Below are 19,811 nucleotides of genomic sequence, written 5' to 3'. Positions count from 1 at the left end.
GGTGTGCATTTTTTCTTGAAACCTTGGCTGGTGAGTACCATTGCCTTTTGCTATTTTCTAAAAATTCTGTCTATTGTTCTGGCTATGCTGTCTGTTTTTAATATTAGAGTAGGGACTCGCAAAACCGTGAGGACCCTTGACGATGGGTTGCGAGCTTACGTATTTTGGCCAAAATATCAACTAATACCTCATATGATATTTTTTGCACTTTTTTTTATCTGCTAGGGCACGGCCAGGCCCAGTAATGGTGACCTTGTGAGTGGGGGCTTCACAACTCTGCGATGCACGGATAGGGTGCCGGGCATCCCGCCTAGTCGAATAGTTGGGGCGTATAATAGGATGCTAGCTAGGCACGGTGCCGCGAGTGTGTGAATTGCACCCTACTGCAAGTTTCATCTGTGTGCAGTTTTAGTGCTGGGTAGTCGCCCCTCCAGTGAGAGTGGTTGAGGGCGATTGTTCATTAGCATTCTGCACCTGTGTTACCTCCTTCTAACAAAAGGGGGCCGGCCGTGTCCTGGTGTGCATTTTTTCTTGAAACCTTGGCTGGTGAGTACCATTGCCTTTTGCTATTTTCTAAAAATTCTGTCTATTGTTCTGGCTATGCTGTCTGTTTTTAATATTAGAGTAGGGACTCGCAAAACCGTGAGGACCCTTGACGATGGGTTGCGAGCTTACGTATTTTGGCCAAAATATCAACTAATACCTCATATGATATTTTTTGCACTTTTTTTTATCTGCTAGGGCACGGCCAGGCCCAGTAATGGTGACCTTGTGAGTGGGGGCTTCACAACTCTGCGATGCACGGATAGGGTGCCGGGCATCCCGCCTAGTCGAATAGTAGGGGCGTATAATAGGATGCTGGCTAGGCACGGTGCCGCGAGTGTATGAATTGCACCCTACTGCAAGTTTCATCTGTGTGCAGTTTTAGTGCTGGGTAGTCGCCCCTCCAGTGAGAGTGGTTGAGGGCGATTGTTCATTAGCATTCTGCACCTGTGTTACCTTCTTCTAACAAAAGGGGGCCGGCCGTGTCCTGGTGTGCATTTTTTCTTGAAACCTTGGCTGGTGAGTACCATTGCCTTTTGCTTTTTTCTAAAAATTCTGTCTATTGTTCTGGCTATGCTGTCTGTTTTTGATATGTCACGTTTACTTTGGACATTACATGTATCGCGGCCCACTTGCTTCTACCAACACTCAAAATCTACATAAAAAAAATCAGGCATTGACAGACACAGGCAAAAAAAGAGAAAATAAATTGAAAATAAGTAGACTGAATAAAAAAAATTATTCATTAAAGTCCAAAAAGTACCAAAAACACTAGACACTGTACATCTAAACTATAAAAAAAAATGTATTATTTTTGTATGGTTATACGTGAATATAATGGATGAAGTGTTAATTGGATTTGCTCATTTGTCATTATATGGATTAATGGACAAAGTGGTGCCTAAGGGTCAAGAGGTGACTGAGGCCTTAGGCAGAATTAGTAAAAGGTAGAAGTAAACGTCAAAGGTTAAAGCGGCTGGTAAATAATGGAAAGAAGACTTGAGGAAATAGAAAGCAAAGTACTAAGGAAGTTCTCTGGTGAAAACAAATTAACTTGTTTATTGGTGGGGGTCCGACCACTGGGACAGCATCGATCACCAGGGTAGGGTACTTTTATCCCGGTTAGAATGGAGCAGCAATGCGCATGCTTGACCACCACCTCATTCATTCCTCCTGGTGCTCCTGAGTGTTACCTCATAGAGAATGAATGGATCGGCGGTCAGGCAGGAGACCTGCTGCTCCATTTTGTAACAGAGATAAAAGTGAGCTGTCAGGTATACAAATTCCTTGTTCTGCAGATTGCTGGAGGTTCCAGTGATGGGACACCCACCTGCTGGCAACTTATCACCTCTCTGGCGGATAGGTGATAACTTGTTTTCATTCGACTTTCCCTTTAAGGCTATGATGAAGTTGTTAGCAGGGCTGTGGAGTCGGTGAGCCAAACCTCCAACTCCTCAATTTCCCTGACTCCCAACTCCACAGCACGGCCTCACTATTAAGCGTGTACATAAAGAGCAGCACAGATTCATCTCATCTACAAGCCTAGATCCTTACATCAGGAATAGAACAGACACTTATAGGACATTTCATAACTTTCCTAAGTTCTTATGAAAACATTTACAGCACATCCTGAATTGTACTAAGGAACCCAATTTATTATATATTTTAGAAGTCGGAGTTGGTCCATTTTATACCGACTCCGATTCCAATAAAATGAACACCGAATCCGATTCCACAGCCCTGGTTGTTAGTGAGAAATATTTGGCATCTCTCAACAGATTGTTATAAATCACTGTCATGTAAATAAGAAAAAAGTGTCTGCATCCCGCTGCTCGATCTGTGCCACAGCCACACTGGGAGTCTAGGATATTGCATCACTTCTCCTCATCGTATGCACTAGAATACCATGAAACTTTGAGACAGATCCTCTCTACAAAGATCCATGTTTACTTGCTTGGACCAATATAAGTTACAAAAGTTGTAAACATAATTCTTCCAGATATGCCATGAAATGAAATGTGCGCAGACTCTTAAAAGCCATAGATACATGTGTCATAAGAATTTTTTTTTTTATGTTTTTACATACTGTATATTATTGGCTATCTCTTAGTGGTAATCTTCAGTCATTTTCAGCTCCAGTTTTCAGCCTGATCCAAGTTTCAAGTGTTTCTCTTGTGGGAGTGCCTCTCCTAGTAATATAGGCTGAATGTGAGCTTTGCGTGCATCCACAGATTGCGTTTTCATTCATTAGCTCATATATCAGCACAGCTTCTATCATGCGCTTATTTTCTTTCTACATGTGCTTTCATCCTTTGCTATAGCCTGTTTTCTCTGCCCTCCCTGAGACTGTAAGTACTTTCCCCTCTCTCCACTCTTTAAATCTGTGTACAATCCCTCTTCCTCCCAAGCTGGGATTTCTAACACTAAGATAAGGGAGAAGGATAGCAGACAAAGAACCAGGAGCAGGAGCGCTGAAGCATTTGTAACATTTTTAGGGATAAAGAACTTACTGCCAAATAGTAAAAAAATAAAAATGAAGATAAAAAAAAAACATAATTTTGCATTTTAAAATCAAATGAACAATTAAATAAAATGTGTGAAGGTCTACATAGCCTTTAACTTATATTCTTTATTAGACTAACACGTCATAAATTCCGTTGATTTTTTTTTTCTTGAGTTTCTTTTTCTTAAAAAAAAAACCTGAATAGGAAGAAATAGGTTTATTCATAGAGGGAGGATTTTGAATGTAATCAGGCGCTGACCCCACATTATTTGTAATGGGTGTTTGTCTCACATCGAGCCTTTCTAGAAGTGTCTGAATGCAAAGCGAAGCAAAGGAACTCAGCTGACCCTCTGTAACCCTCACCTCCCTAACACAGCATTATCTCATCACGCTTGCACACAGTACCTGATGCAGCTTGTCAGCACATCAGATGCGGGAGAAGAAAAGGAGAGATTTATCCAGGATGTGAATTGTCAACTCTCCTAAAATCAGCTGGGTTCTGTGTAAAGAGAGAAAACGAGAGAAGAATCCACCACTAAAACCCCTTTGTAGCAAAAAGTCTTTTCTGTAACCCGATGATGTCAAGTGATCTATTCTCTGTAAGTTATTACTGACGACTACACATTTCGCATCCTTGTATGATGCTGGAAACAGAACTAAAAATATATATATACTTAATATAGTAATATTAAATGTATATATTCCACAGGATAAAATGTGTCATCTTGATGGGGATGACCATGTAGGACCATTATTTCGTTGTTAGAAAGGTCCCTAAAAAAAGATGATCAAAGTTCCTCTCGCTGCTCTTAGTATTCTGTGAAGAAATCTCCAAAATGCGTCAAAAACACTTGGGAAATCCTTACTATTCATTTGTATGTAAAATCCACTGTGCTGGTCATATGAGGAGCATTTTCTTCTTTTTTCCTGAAGAGGTTTTGAAAATTCCCAGGTGGGGAGAAAATTATTTCTTCGAAGCGGATACTGACAGAATTTGCTCCAAACTATACACACTGTCAAATCAAAAGGCTGCAAAAAAAACTCATCCAAAACTCTTGAAAACCAGCTCAGGAAAAAAACAAAACTCCTCCAAAAAGTCATGAAAAAAGAGGGTTTCCCGAAGAGGTTTTCGCTTGAAAAAATAATGGCTTTTGAACTTTTCAAAAATTCCGTCTGCACAAAGTGACCATAGGGCATGTGCACACGTTGAGTATTCGCAGCTGATTTTTCTGCACCAATAACCAGAGTGTTAAAGGTGACATTCTGCGTAATGCGTTTCTGGCAATTTTGGATTCTGCATCTGAAATCCTCAATGATCATCTGTGAACAGTGTGACTAAGAGCGACCACTACAGGCAAAATGTATTATTGCATGACGCCAGTTTGGATGAATGGGTGACTATGTAATACCTGGTACTATAAAACGGCAGCTACTTTTTGCTATACTCCTCTGACTAATGAAGGGGGAGCAGAGTTAGTCAGAAAGCAGAGACAGGAGCGACAGAAGTTTGGTGAGTATACTTATTTTTTTATTGTATCTGTCTGCATTTCGCAGGTAATCCACCAATAATCTGCTTTGAGATTTTTACTTCCCCATAGAAGTCAACAGGGAAAATCCACCACAAATCATTGCCCTTTCAAAAATTTCTGAATGAAATATGATAAAGGTATTGACATATTGATGCCCTATCCTAATAGCTCAATGGGAGGCCAACATCCAGCACCTTCAAATATAGTAGCCTTTCTAGAGTTCTGAATTTAATAGGAGCTGAGCTGCAGTACCTAGGAATGGCCACTACCCAGTGCACGGAGCTGTACTGTTCCGATGCCAAACACTGTGTGCATCTGCTGCTGCTGCTGGAGCTCATAACAGCTGATTGGTGGGGGTGCTGAGATGTAACCCTCCCGCTGATATTATATTGATGACCTGTCCTGAGGATAGGTCATCAATATCATAGTCCCTGACAGCCCCTTTAAAATATCCCCTTTATGCCTGGTGCTGTAATCTGCTGTGGATTTAACCTGCTTAAATTGACAGGTAAAATAGGCAACATTTCCGACCCCTGTTAGGGGTCTATAGTCTATCTGGCCATGTAAGAAGGTTTATAAGGGTGAATTAGTCATGCACACAGGGCTATATCACTATAACTGAATATATTTATAATGTTTATATTGTCTCCTTACACACAGTATGATGCCCCCAAACCCCTCCACTCTCACACACACCACACACACAGTATGATGTTTACACAACCCATTGGATGGTATGATGCCCCCACAATACATTCTCCCCACAGTATAATGCCCCCAAAGCCCCATAAGGTATGATGCCCCACAGTCCCCCACATGCAGTAAGATTTCTCCACAGCCCCACATCCACAGTGTGATGCCCCCACAATACATTTCTATACACAGTATAATGCCCCCAAAGCCCCATAAAGTATGATGCCCCACAGGCCCCAACACACAGTATGATGTCCCCATCCCACATCCACAGTATGGTACCCTCACAATACATTTCCTCACACATTATAACTACCCCAAACCCCCACACATAGTATGATGTACCCCACACGGACAGAATGATGTCTCCACAGCCAACACGCACAGTATGGTGCCGGTCACATTACATTCCACCACACAATATAATGCCCCAACAACCCCTCACACACAGAATGATGTCCCCACAGCCCACCACACGTAGTATGATGTCCCCACAGCCCCCCACACAAATTATCATGGACCCCTCAGCCCCGTACACACAGTATGATGGACCCCACAGCTCATCCCCCAAAAGTATCATGCCCTTTACAGTGCATTTCCCCACCCAGTATAAGGTATGATGCCCCACAGTCCCCAACACATAGTAAGATGGACCCCATAGCTCCCACATATAGTATGATGTGCTCATAGCCCCCACACACAGTATGATGTCCCTACAGCCAATTCCCCACACATGGTATGATGTCCCTACAGCCTCCACGCACAGTATGTCCTTTACAGTGCATTCCACCACACAATACAATGCCGCAACAACCCCTCACACATATTATAATGTCCCCACAGCCCACCACCAGCAGTATGATGTCCCCAGAGCCCTCAACACACATTATGATGGACCCCTCAGCCTTCCACAAACAGTATGATGGACCCCACAGCTCCTCCTCCCAAAGTATGATACCCTTTACAGTACATTCCCCCACACAGTATAAGGTATGATGCTCCACTGTCCCCCATACAGTAAGATAGACCCATAGCTCCCACGCATAGTATAATGTGCTCATAGCCCCCAACACAAAGTGTGATGACCACATAGCCCCCATGCATAGTATGATGTGCTCATAGCCCCCCACAACAGTATGATGTCTCCATAGCCCCCACACATGGTATGATGTACCTACAGCCTCCACGCACAGTATGATGCCCTTTACAGTACATTCCCCCATATATAGTATGCTGTCCTCACGCATGCGTCGCATCTCTGCTCGCTGCTCCTGTGTTACTGGTCTCTGTAGCTAGCTTAGATACTCTAAGGCTGCGTGCCCACTATGCGTTTTTCAAGCATTTTTGCCACGGAATTTCCGCAGCGAAAACGCTTAAAAAATGCTTGGTAATACGAGCCCCATGGTCCCCAATGATAATCCGCATGTGCTGTGCACATGCTGCGGAAATTTCCACTGCGGATTATCATTGCGGAAAAATATGCAGCATGTCCATTAATTTTGCGGACACGCAGCGTAATCGCCGCCATTGACTTGCATTGAAACGCTTAATATCCGCATCACTACATGTGCACATGCGGATATTAAGCGATTCAATGTGCGGATGGTACCCGGGTTTGGAAAAGAGGAGACTCTCATCCAGACATGGGTACCATAGTACCTGTTAAAAAATGAATTTAAAATAAAAAATAAAGATTATACTTACCTTCCGATAGACCCTGGTGTTTTCTCTGCTGCGTCCGGTCTGTTGTAGGGGTCGCGGTGGTGTCAGTCATTGAGTCATGTGACAGGTCACGCGACCGCTGACGTCGGCGGTCGCGTGACTTGTCACATGACTCAATGACGTCACCACAGGTCCTTTCACACCACCGCGACCCCTACAACAGACCGGACGCAGCGGAGAAAACACCAGGGGCCATCGGGAGGTAAGTATAATCTTTATTTTTTACCATTCTTATTTTTTAACTATTACTTGGTCACACTATATAAATCCCATGCCGGTTACATGGATTTATATAGTGTGACCAAGTTGTCAAGCACTTTCCCAAGTGATGCTAAAATCGCTTGGAAAAGCGCTTGATAACTCGCATGCAGAAATGCATGCAAAAACGCTTAACAAACGCTTCTACCTGGCGGGAAAAACGCATGTAAAAACAGCATGTACAATCCGCATGCACAACCCGCATGTACAGCGGAAAAAATCAGCAGCATTTCTGCATCGTGGGCACATAGCCTAAAAACCTGCCCAAGACCTTCAGGTCATGTGACGTTCTCCGGTCACATGACCTTCAGGTTTTTGCAGGACCTCCAGTCTCTGTAGAGAAGGATTGACCTGTGGATCCCACCATTATATTCTACTGTATCTGTGCATTGAGCATACAGATGCTGATAAAGATGGGACATTCCCCGCTCTCCCGGGACAGGGGGCCAACTCCACAAATTCAGGACTGTGCCACTAAATCCGGGACAGTTGTCTGAAAAAATATGTAAAAGAAAACATTTTCTGCAAATAACACTCAGATATCCTGGTGAAGCATGCAGCCAGGCTTATTGTTTTCTCATGTCTCCATCCAGACATCATTGTGTGATCAGACTCACATGGTTGTCACACAGCCTAATAATGAATAACTGCACTAATAATCCCCATATAGAAGCGCCTTCCATCACTGCTGGAGATGGACCACCAGCTATACCTGTTCAGAAAACAATAAGAAAGACAAACTCCAAGCTGTACAAACTTACTGCATTACCCAGAATCCTCTGCGGCTCTCCAGTGTGAGCATCAATCAAAATCTGATTGGCTGGATGACGTTAGAGGAAGCATTTCCCAGACCGTGCAGCGCGCTCCCTGTGCAGCTTAATTTGATTGGCTGGGTGTTGCTCTGTGGGCGGGTTTTCCTTTTTGCCATCGTTGTAAGTATAAAGCGTCAGCATTCTGGAGTCACGTGATATTTCTTAGCCTTGCTCTGATTGGTAAGTAGATCCATGTGGGCGGATCCCTTCCTCGCTACTAGAATTTTCGCGGTCTTCCAGTGGTTTCATCCGATTGGATGGGTTGTTACTCTGTGGGCGGTACTTGTAAGGCGAGCGAGAGCGCCAGGACCGAAACCCTCCTAGCAACAGTTGTCAGAACGGAACTGATTGGCTGAGTACTAATCTGAGGGCGTGGCTTCTCGTGAGCACCAAAAGTACCTCAGAGGATTTTCTGGAAGGTTCGTCAGGTCTATTACAATGAGTATTAATAGTTTAATAGTATTTATATATATATATATATATATATATGTGCACAAGTCATTTACCCTGAGGGATAATGTATACAAGCTGTTACATTTAATCATATATACATAAAAATATGCGTATAGATATATATAATATATATATACAAGTTATTTGCTCAGGAATAATGTATACACTACACGTGTGTGTGTGTGTATATATATACATATATATGTATATATATAGACATAGATATTGGTTAAATTTAGTCATATAATATAAATATATGTATATACATACACATATTCTTATACATACCAGTGATTTATGCTGAGGATTAATATACGGTACGCACTTGTGTGTCTGTATGTATATATATATATATATATATATATATATATATATATATATATATATATACAGTACAGACCAAAAGTTTGGACACACCTCATTTAAAGGTTTTTCTGTATTTTCATGACTATGAAAATTGTACATTCACACTGAAGGCATCAAAACTATGAATTAACACATGTGGAATTATATACTTAACAAAAAAGTGTGAAACAACTGAAAATATGTCTTATATTCTAGGTTCTTCAAAGTAGCCACATATACACACAGGCAACATATATACATTCATAACCTAAGCTCAAAACTAAGTGAGCAAACACCCTGCAGTAAATAAATAGCAATAGTACATGTAATTAACATAGGGGACTTAGTTAACATAATTTTGATTTAAAAAAAATTGTGTATATATAAGTTCACACTCAGAATGATGGTTATTTGGTACAATAAGGTCTTACTTTTTTTGCTATTCTCTTGGGGCATGTGCACACGACGTCTTTAAAATGCTGGCTTATTCGCCAAGGTTTTCCTAGGCAAAGACGCTTCAGGAGAAAGTTGGCGGTCTTTTTTGAAGGTGGTCTTGCTGTCGTTTTTGCGTCTTTTATTATTATTATTATAGCGCCATTAATCCTATGGCGCTTTACATGTTTAAAAGGGGTATGCATAGCAAACAACAAGTACAATAATTTGAACAAAAACGAGTCACCGACTGGTACATGAGGGCAGAAGACCCTGCCCGCGAGGGCTCACAGTCTACAAGGGATGGGTGAGGATACAGTAGGTGAGGGTAGAGCTGGTTGTGCAGCGGTATGGTGGAGTGGTGGTTACTGCAGGTTGTACTCTTGTCGGAAGAGGTGGGTCTTCAGGCTTCTTTTGAAGGTTTCCACGGTAGGTGAGAGTCTGATGTGTTGGGGTAGAGCATTCCAGAGTAGGGAGGATGCACCGGAGAAATCTTGTATGCGATTGTGGGAAGAGGAGATAAGAGGGGAGTGGAGAAGGAGATCTTATGAGGATCGAAGGTTGTGTGCTGGTAAGTACCGGGAGACTAGGTCACAGATGTATGGCAGAAACAGGTGGTGGATGGCTTTGTATGCCAAGGTTAAGGTCTTGAACTTGTGTCTCTGGGCAATGGGGAGCCTATTCAGGGATTGATAGAGGGGAGTAGCAGGGGGACAGGTGGATTAGTCGGGCAACAGAGTTTAGGATAAATTGGAGGGGTGCGAGAGTGTTAGAAGGGAGGCCACAGAGCAGGAGGTTGCAGTAGTCAAGGCGAGAGACGATGAGGGCGTGCACTAGTGTTTTTGCAGATTCATGGTTGAATGTCCGGATCCGGGAAATATTTTTCAGTTGAAGTCGCCAGGAAGTGGAAAGGACTTGGACATGAGGTTTGAAGGAGAGATCAGAGTCAAGGGTTACCCCGAGGCAGCAAGCTTGCGGGACTGGGGAGAGTGGACAGCCATTGACTTTGATAGATAGGTCAGATGGGCGGGTTGAGCGAGATGGTGGAAAGATGATGAATTCGGTTTTATCCATGTTAAGTTTTAGGAATCTAGCAGAGAAAAAAGATGAAATAGCGGACAGACATTGTGGGATTCTGGTTAGTAAGAAGGTGATATCAGGTCCAAAGAGGTAGATGAGGGTGTGGCATCAGCATAGAGATGATACTAAAAGTCGTGAGACTCTATGAGCTGTCCGGGGCCGAAGGTGTAGATGGAGAAGAGGAGGGGTCCTAGAACTGAGCCTTGGGGGACACCAACAGATAGGGGGGAGATGAGGAGGTGGTGTGTGAGTGGGAAACACTGAATGCCCGGTCTGTTAGGTATGAGGAGATCCAAGATAAAGCCAAGTCTGTATGCCGAGAGATGAGAGAGTCTGTAGTAAGAGGGAATGGTCCACTATGTCGAAAGCAGATGACAGGTCCAGGAGGAGAAGGACAGAGTAGTGTCACTTGGATTTGGCAGTTAGTAGGTCATTAATGACTTTAGTCAGGGCAGTTTCAATGGAGTGGTGCAGTCAGAAGCCAGATTGGAGGCAGTCAAAGAGGGAGCAGGAGGAGAGGTTGGAGGACTGCTCAAGGTGGACGTGTTGTGCTAGTAGTTTTGAGGCAAAGGGGAGAAGTGATATGTAATTCTGGCATTTAGATTTTTTTTCTCATTATGCCGTTTACCCGATCGGATTAATTCCTTTTATATATTGATCGGGCGATTCTGAAAGCGGCGATACCAAATAGTGTACTTTTCGGACTATAAGACGCACCGGACCATAAGACGCACCTAGATTTTAGAGGAGGAAAATAGAAAAAAAAATGTAAGCAAAAAATTTTGTCATGATACACTGTTAAGGGGGAGTGGGTTTGCTGCTGACACTGCTATAGGGGTAATGTCCCCCAATTCTGTTAATATCTCCCATCCTGATATGTATGCCCCCCTTCCTATTATACATGGTCCCCATCCCCATCCTGATATTCATGGCACCCCTCATCCCCATCCTGGTATGAATGGTACCCCAATCCCCCATCCTGGTATGCATGGCACCCCAATCCTCCATCCTGGTATGCATGGCATCCTTCCATCCTGGTATGCATGGCACTCCTGATCTCCATCTTGGTATACATGGCACCCCTGATCTCCATCCTGGTATGCATGACATCCCTCATCCTGGTATGCATGGCACCACTCATCCCCATCCTGGTATGCATGGCACCCCTGCATCCTGGTATGCATGGCACCCCTGATCTCCATCCTGGTTTGCATGGCACCTCTCATCCTGGTATGCATGGCACCCCTCATGCTGGTATGCATGGCACCCCTGATCTCCATCCTAGTATGCATGGCACCTCTCATCCTGGTATGCATGGCACCCTTCATCCCCATCCTGGTATGCATGGAACCCCTCCATCCTTGTGACGCGCCCCCTGGGCCAGTGCTGTAGTGCGGCGCGCGTGCGCACGGGGAATACCCGGAGCCGGATCCGATGGGGGTAGTAGTCTTCGTGTGGCGGTGACCCGGTCCGTGCCCAGGGTGGTCAAACTAAGTGGCAGTTACTGGTATGATGGTATTAGTGTCCGACTACGCCACCCGTTGAATGCGGCTATGAAGCCGCCGCTGCAGGGCAGTCCGCTGAGGCCGGTGGTACGGATGTGCAGCGTGGATGGTATAACCCCCAACGGGAGGGGTATGGCCTCAGGGCAGAGGATGAGGTTGATGTTGGGAGTGATGGTGTGGATGTCCCAGCACTAATGGTGCGACAAGGAAGCACGGAGACGCGAGGGTACAGTTCAGGGTCTTTACTGATGGTACAAGGCAAATTCCCCCGGGAGTACTGGCTAGTAGTTGGGGCCTGGTTAGTCTGCGAGTAAGCCGGAGTTCCCCTGGCCAGGTGGAGTTGTAGGCCTTCCCGTTAGTCTGTACCCTTCCTGGCTACCCTGCTTTCGGCGGTTACAAGTAGCCCACGTCCCTGGGTATACCGTGTGGTGCTCACCCGTATGGCTGGTGACCTGGGGCCTCCTGTTAGCCTCCGCTCCGGGATGGCGGTGCTGGTCCCTTCGTTGTGACTGAGCCTCCGGGCTTTTATGGCCAGAGGACCTGGAATCCCCTGCCGGATGGATTCTGCTGCTGGGTATATCTTAGTCCCCACAGCCTCGGACTCCTGTGTCCGGTTTTAGTACCTTCTCCCAGGGCGAGCTCTGCACAGCTCCAGCCCCTGGCGCTTCTCCTTGGCTCCTACAGAGCTCCTGATGTCTATCTGTCCCTGTTTCTGCGTGTCCAGACCAGACTCCGTCTCTGTCTGGAACTCCTCTCGCTTAACCCTGCCTCAGCCCCAGTTTATGTAGGGGAAGTTCTTCCCCTCCCAGGACTGGTCAGGAGGTGTGGCATGCTTAGGATTCCTGCCCAGGAGACCTCCCACCTGCTCACAGACGTAATATTGCTATTACTGTGGAAACCAGACCCCTGGGGTGCCACATTCCCCCCTAGTGAAATTTAGTACTCCCGGACTAAACATATATATATATATATTTTTTTTTTTTTTTTTTTAAAAAACATAACAGGGTATAAACAATAACAATTAAATACATGAGATGGTCACGGCGTGTCCGTAACCGGGAAGCAATAAGGGTGTCCATTTCACCAAAGAACAGGGAGCCGTAACCAGGTAGGGGTCTGTCCTGCCCCGAGTCTTTAACAGTCTTTAGTCCATTCCTGGGTTACGCTCCAAACATATTTACAACAGAGTTCCGGTTACTCACTGTCCATAACCTGTCAGTCCATATAAAGAACTCTGTAACTGAAAAACATAATTAGCAACGGCTACAACAAAACAGGTAAACATAAAATAGTTAAAGCAATTAGCCAACTTAGATTCTCCAACGTACGGGCATCTGGCCTCTGGTAACCCTAGTGGACCTACGGAGCTCACTAACTGGTCCTGCACTACAGGGTGTAGGAGGTGTTATGGGCAGGCTGGGCAGCTTTCTGCGCACTCTTTGGCTCACTAGGGGCACGGCAGGCTCACTACTAGCAGAGGGTTGATCCTCCTGTACTGCTGGTGTGGACTCTTCTGCCTCTTGGGCCGGCTGCTCTTCCAGCTCTACTGGTTCTTCTGTAGGCACTTGCGGGGCTGGCTGGAGAAAGGTGAGGACGGGTACCACGACAGCACCGTTTATTTGTGTCCAAGACAGGGGGAAGTCTCCGAGTACAGTCCTGATCATTTCTTCCCTTTCCTCTGCCGGTCGAGGGTTTTCTTGATCTTCTTCTTCAGGGCTTTGCAGCTGCTCGGGACACTTCTTCAGGTGGTCTCTGGAGACAACGGCTGTGGTTTCTCCTCCATCCTTACTGATCACGCAAATCTTTGGGTTCTCATGGCTTGATGGCAGTACGGTGTACGGGTCCTTCTCCCACTGGTCGTCCAACTTGTGGAGCCGTCTTTTCCTCTTCAAGACCTGCTCTCCAGGTACCAGGGGAACAGCGGGAGCATACTGATTATAAGCCCTCTCTTGCCTTTCTCTAGCTTGAGACAGACTTCGCTCGACGCTCTCCTGTACTTTCCGATACTGCTGCTGCCGCCCTGTATCCCAGTCTGCCTCTGGCAAGGTGTCCTCGGGCGTCAGGACTCCCATATCCAGGTCGATAGGCAGCTTACCAGGTCTCGCTCTCATTAGGTAAGCCGGGGTACAGTTGGTAGAACCTACAGGGATGTGGTTGTATAGGTCCACCAGATCAGGCAGCTTCTCAGGCCACATACTGCGTTCTTCCAGGGGCAATGTTTTCAGGAGGTCTATCACCACCTGGTTCATCTTCTCGCAGAGTCCATTAGTTTGTGGGTGATAGGGCGTTGTTCTTATCTTCGTGCAGCCATACAGGTTGCAGAACTGGAAGACTTCCGCTTCGAAGGCTGGCCCTTGGTCTGTCAGCACTTGGTCCGGGTACCCGTGTGGACGGCAGAAGTGCTGCTGGAAGGCTCTAGCTGCTGTTTGAGCCGTTAAGTCCTTGACCGGGACCACCACCAGGAACCGGGAGTAATGATCTACGATTGTGAGGGCGTAGACATACCCAGATCTGCTTGGAGCCAGTTTCACATGGTCCAGGGCTACCAGTTCCAGTGGCTGTCGGGTGATGATGGGCTGCAAGGGAGTCTTCTGGCTGGCACGGTCCTTCCTTCTTAGGTGGCACGGTCCACAGTCTCTGCACCACCTCTCGATGGCTCCTCTCATGCCTACCCAATAGAACCGTTCACGCAATAAGAACTCCAGCTTCTTCCACCCGAAATGTCCTGCTCCGTTGTGGTACGCCTCCAGAATCATAGCCGCGTCTCGTCTGGGGACCACTACCTGCCAGGTCAACTCATGCGTTCGAGAGTTAACCATTCTCCGGCACAACTTCTCCCGGTAGAGGAACAGCCTACTTTTCTCCTTCCACAGTTGCTTAGTCTCCTCTGGGGCGTCTGGGTCCAGACCGGCATCGGCTTGGGTCAGCATTTCCTTCACCAGGCGGACTGCAGGATCACTGTCTTGCGTCTCCGCCCAGTTGTAGTGGGGCAAGGGATTGAACGTCGCGGAGCGCCTGTCCTTCACACGGTTGGAATACAGGGTAATCCCATGACGGTGGAACGCAGGGAGCTCAACTTCTTCCAGATCTTCTGGATCTTCCCCTACATCCGGTAAGTTCGGCATTCTAGACAGGGCATCCGCGTTGGCATTTGAGCGTCCTGCCCGGTATTTGATGGTGAATTCAAAGTTGGACAGGCGGGCCATCCATCTCTGTTCCAGGGCACCGAGCCTTGCAGTGTCCAGGTGTGTCAACGGGTTGTTATCCGTGTACACAGTGAATTTGGAGGAGGCAAGGTAATGCTTGAAACGTTCGGTCACTGCCCACACTACTGCCAGGAATTCCAGCTTAAATGAGCTATAATTCTCAGGGTTCCTCTCCGTGGGCCGTAGCTTTCGGCTGGCGTAAGCGATTACCCGTTCTTTCCCCTGCTGGATCTGGGACAGTACGGCTCCTAGCCCGATGTTGCTTGCGTCCGTGTGGAGGATAAAGGGCTGGCTGTAGTCTGGATATGCCAGGATTTCATCCCCCGTGAGGGCCATCTTCAGCTGGCAGAAGGACTCCTCTTCCAGCTTTTCCCACCTGAAGGGCGGCTTCTGGTTTTTGGCTTTCCGAGATTGACCTATCAGGAGGTCCTGCATAGGGGCTGCCATTTTGGTGAAACCGGGAATGAATCTTCGGTAGTAGCCTACCAACCCGAGGAACTGCCGCACTTCCTTTATGCTGGAGGGTCTTGGCCAGTCCTTAATTACGGTGATCTTATCAGGGTCGGGAGCCACTCCGTCAGCACTCACCACGTGTCCCAGGTATTGCACCTTTGGTTTCAGGAGGTGACACTTGGAGGGTTTCACCTTTAGGCCGTAGTTTGCCAGAGCTTCAAACACTTCCGCCAGGTGTTTCAGGTGATCCTCGTAGGTCTTGGAATAGACGATGACATCGTCCAGGTATAACAGGACCGTCTCGAAGTTCCGGTGTCCCAGACAGCATTCCATCAACCATTGGAAGGTTCCTGGTGCGTTGCAGAGCCCGAACGGCATACAGTTAAATTCGCTGAGACCCATCGGGGTGGTGAATGCGGTCTTCTCCCGGTCTGCCTCTGCTACAGGAACCTGCCAGTACCCGCTAGTGAGATCCAAAGTAGAGAAGAAGTTAGCAGATTTTAATGCAGCTAAGGACTCTTCTATCCTTGGTAACGGGTACGCATCTTTGTGTGTGATACGGTTGACCTTCCTGTAGTCTACACACATTCTCATAGTGTTGTCCTTCTTTTTCACTAAGACTAGTGGAGCTGCCCAGGGGCTACAGCTGTCCCTGATTACCCCGGCCTCCTTCATGTCTCTAAGCATCCCCTTGGCGTGTTGGTAGTGTGCAGGGGGTACGGGTCGGTATCTCTCCTTTATGGGAGGATGGTCTCCCGTGGGGATGTGGTGTTCTACCCCCTTTACTCGCCCGAAGTCTAACGGGTGTTTACTAAACACTCTCTCGTACTCTTGAACCACCCGATAGACTCCTTGTTTCTGGTGTGAGGGAGTGGAGTCGGTACCCAGATGTAGTTGCTGACACCAGTCCCCCACTGGTTTCTTAGAGCCGTTACCTTCCTCTGGTTGAGATGGAGGCAAGGGTTCCACGGCCTGTACAGAATTCTGGTTTATGGTGAACAATTTAGCTAGCGTGGCATACCGGGGCAGGTGTACTTCTCTCTCACCGATATTTATGATGCGAACGGGCACCCTCCCATGGCGTACATCGACCACCCCCCGTGCTGTCAAAATGGTGGGCCTACTGTCTGAGTAGACGGGTTCTACCATTGCTTGGTAGTCTCTACCTCTTAGACCAATAGCTGCCCGGCACCAAATCATCATCTCACTTTTTGGGGGCATGGCAATAGGGAACGGGTCACACATTCTCACGCTACCTATCTCACCACCAGATAGTTCCACCTGTTGCCGCTTCATCAGTGCCCGGATCTCTTTTTGGAGCACACGCTGCTGGCCGGAACTGGCGTTCTTGGCAACCTGCTGTAAAATGAGAATCACCTCTGCAAGACAATTTTCAATCACATTAGTTCCCAAGGTTATTCTAGGGTGACTCTCATGACGGTCTATGTCCACTATAATCAGTCCTTGTGCCGCCAGTTCGACTTTACCGATTTTAATGGTCACCTCCTTGAATCCCACCTGCGGCACGGGCTGACCATTGCTGGCGATGATACTCAGGTCGTCGTCTGGGTAGCGGGTTATGTCCGAATCATTCCAGTACTGCTTGAAGAGCACGTACGGGATGGTGGTGACCTGTGACCCAGTGTCTAGTAGGGCACTCATAGGAATGCCATCCAGTACCACAGGCAAGATTGGACGTCCCCCTACGTATTTATCATGCCAGTTTGATGGGCCTGATGGTCTTATGCCTGGGGGTTGGCCCTCTACCCCAGGTTGTGCCCGTTTAAATGACAGTACCTTGCCACATGTCCGGGTTGATTGCAGCGGCTGCAAATAGGTCGTCCGTCCTCGTTGTATCGATCGCTGGGTCTTCCTCTGGCCGGTGGGGTCCTCCTTGGTCGGCGCCACGGGATGTCCTCCAGTCCGGATGCCAGCTCGATCTTCCCTGCAGTAGAAACCTGTAAAGACTGCACAGTTCGGGTTAGCGCGGCAACGCTTTTAGTTAGCTCTTGGACCTGATGGTGCAGGTCTGTAGCTGGGTCATTGTTTAAAGCCTGCGCATCAGCTCCCACAGGCCCTGCAGACAAGGGCGCCGTCTCCTGGTGATAAGTGATAGCAGGGCGCCTGTGGGTCACAGCGCCACCTGGTGCCGGTTCTCGGAGCACCCGGATGGCTCTGTCCTTGAACTGTGCAAAGTCCAGGTCAGGGCCCTGTAAGGCCATTGCCCGCAACTGGGTTCGGTGGGCATTGCACAGTAGACCCTCAATGAATTGTTCAGTCAACAGCTTATCTTCATTTCCCACGCTGTCAGGGTCTGCCTGCTTAATGGCTCTCAGGGCCTCTTGTAGGTTTAGAGCATAGTCTCTTATACTCTCATGTGCCCGTTGTTTGCACCCATAAAATCTTAGTTTTATTTCGGCTGAGGTGCGGGTGTCAAATGTGTCTTTCAGCCGGGTTAGTATGTCTCTGACAGTCCTCTTCCTCCCAGGTGGCCAGGACTTTACCTCCCTTTGGGCTGCCCCGATTAATTGGGCCACCAGGATGCTCACTTTTTGCGCCTCCGTGAGGGGATACACCTGGAAGAGGCTATCCAGCCTTTCTCTGAAGTCATTTAGGGTATGTGACTCCCCTGAGTACTGGGGTAGCCAGGCTGCCCCCGGGATATAGGGCATGGTGAAAGGCATGACCGCAGCAGCGGTGGCGCTGGCGGTGGCTGTGGCAGTGAAGCTCTCCTCCGTATCCGACATCCTCCTCCCCCCTAGTGGACCGTGGCCTACCTTGCGATGATCCTCTTCCGTAGGCCGCGGCTCCGCAGTGGATCGTCAGGGTTGAGGACCTTCCGTCGCGCTCCTGTGACGTCGGCGTCTGCTGGGCTCCTTCCAGGACCTTACGCAACGTCCGGACGTGAGGCGGGGCTTCAGTTCTCGCGGGCTTTCGGAGTCCACGCCCCTCTTCTTCCCACGCGGCGCCCTCAAGATGGCGTCCAATGGCGGGAAAACTCCACGAATGGCGGGAAGAAGGCAGAAGATGGCTTCGAATGGCGGGAATCGGCTCCAGACGGCGGAAAACTTCACCACAGGTAAGTATAAAAGTCTCTTTTTTCAGGCACGCAGTACCCGGTGGTTGCGGGCACGTAATCCTGCCGACTACGCCAAAAATTGACGCGCCCCCTGGGCCAGTGCTGTAATGCGGCGCGCGTGCGCGCGGGGAATACCCGGAGCCGGATCCGATGGGGGTAGTAGTCTTCGTGTGGCGGTGACCCGGTCCGTGCCCAGGGTGGTCAAACTAAGTGGCAGTTACTGGTATGATGGTATTAGTGTCCGACTACGCCACCCGTTGAATGCGGCTATGAAGCCGCCGCTGCAGGGCAGTCCGCTGAGGCCGGTGGTACGGATGTGCAGCGTGGATGGTATAACCCCCAACGGGAGGGGTATGGCCTCAGGGCAGAGGATGAGGTTGATGTTGGGAGTGATGGTGTGGATGTCCCAGCACTAATGGTGCGACAAGGAAGCACGGAGACGCGAGGGTACAGTTCAGGGTCTTTACTGATGGTACAAGGCAAATTCCCCCGGGAGTACTGGCTAGTAGTTGGGGCCTGGTTAGTCTGCGAGTAAGCCGGAGTTCCCCTGGCCAGGTGGAGTTGTAGGCCTTCCCGTTAGTCTGTACCCTTCCTGGCTACCCTGCTTTCAGTGGTTACAAGTAGTCCACGTCCCTGGGTATACCGTGTGGTGCTCACCCGTATGGCTGGTGACCTGGGGCCTCCTGTTAGCCTCCGCTCCGGGATGGCGGTGCTGGTCCCTTCGTTGTGACTGAGCCTCCGGGCTTTTATGGCCAGAGGACCTGGAATCCCCTGCCGGATGGATTCTGCTGCTGGGTATATCTTAGTCCCCACAGCCTCGGACTCCTGTGTCCGGTTTTAGTACCTTCTCCCAGGGCGAGCTCTGCACAGCTCCAGCCCCTGGCGCTTCTCCTTGGCTCCTACAGAGCTCCTGATGTCTATCTGTCCCTGTTTCTGCGTGTCCAGACCAGACTCCGTCTCTGTCTGGAACTCCTCTCGCTTAACCCTGCCTCAGCCCCAGTTTATGTAGGGGAAGTTCTTCCCCTCCCAGGACTGGTCAGGAGGTGTGGCATGCTTAGGATTCCTGCCCAGGAGACCTCCCACCTGCTCACAGACGTAATATTGCTATTACTGTGGAAACCAGACCCCTGGGGTGCCACACTTGTATGCATGGCACCTCTCATCCTGGTCTGCATGGCACCCCTCATCCTGGTATGCA

The sequence above is a fragment of the Phyllobates terribilis genome, unplaced genomic scaffold (assembly GCF_046119375.1).
Source record: "Phyllobates terribilis strain yellow unplaced genomic scaffold, ASM4611937v1 Scaffold_3__8_contigs__length_932513732, whole genome shotgun sequence".
Taxonomy (NCBI): Eukaryota; Metazoa; Chordata; class Amphibia; order Anura; family Dendrobatidae; genus Phyllobates; species Phyllobates terribilis.
This window is presented reverse-complemented; position numbering follows the sequence as displayed.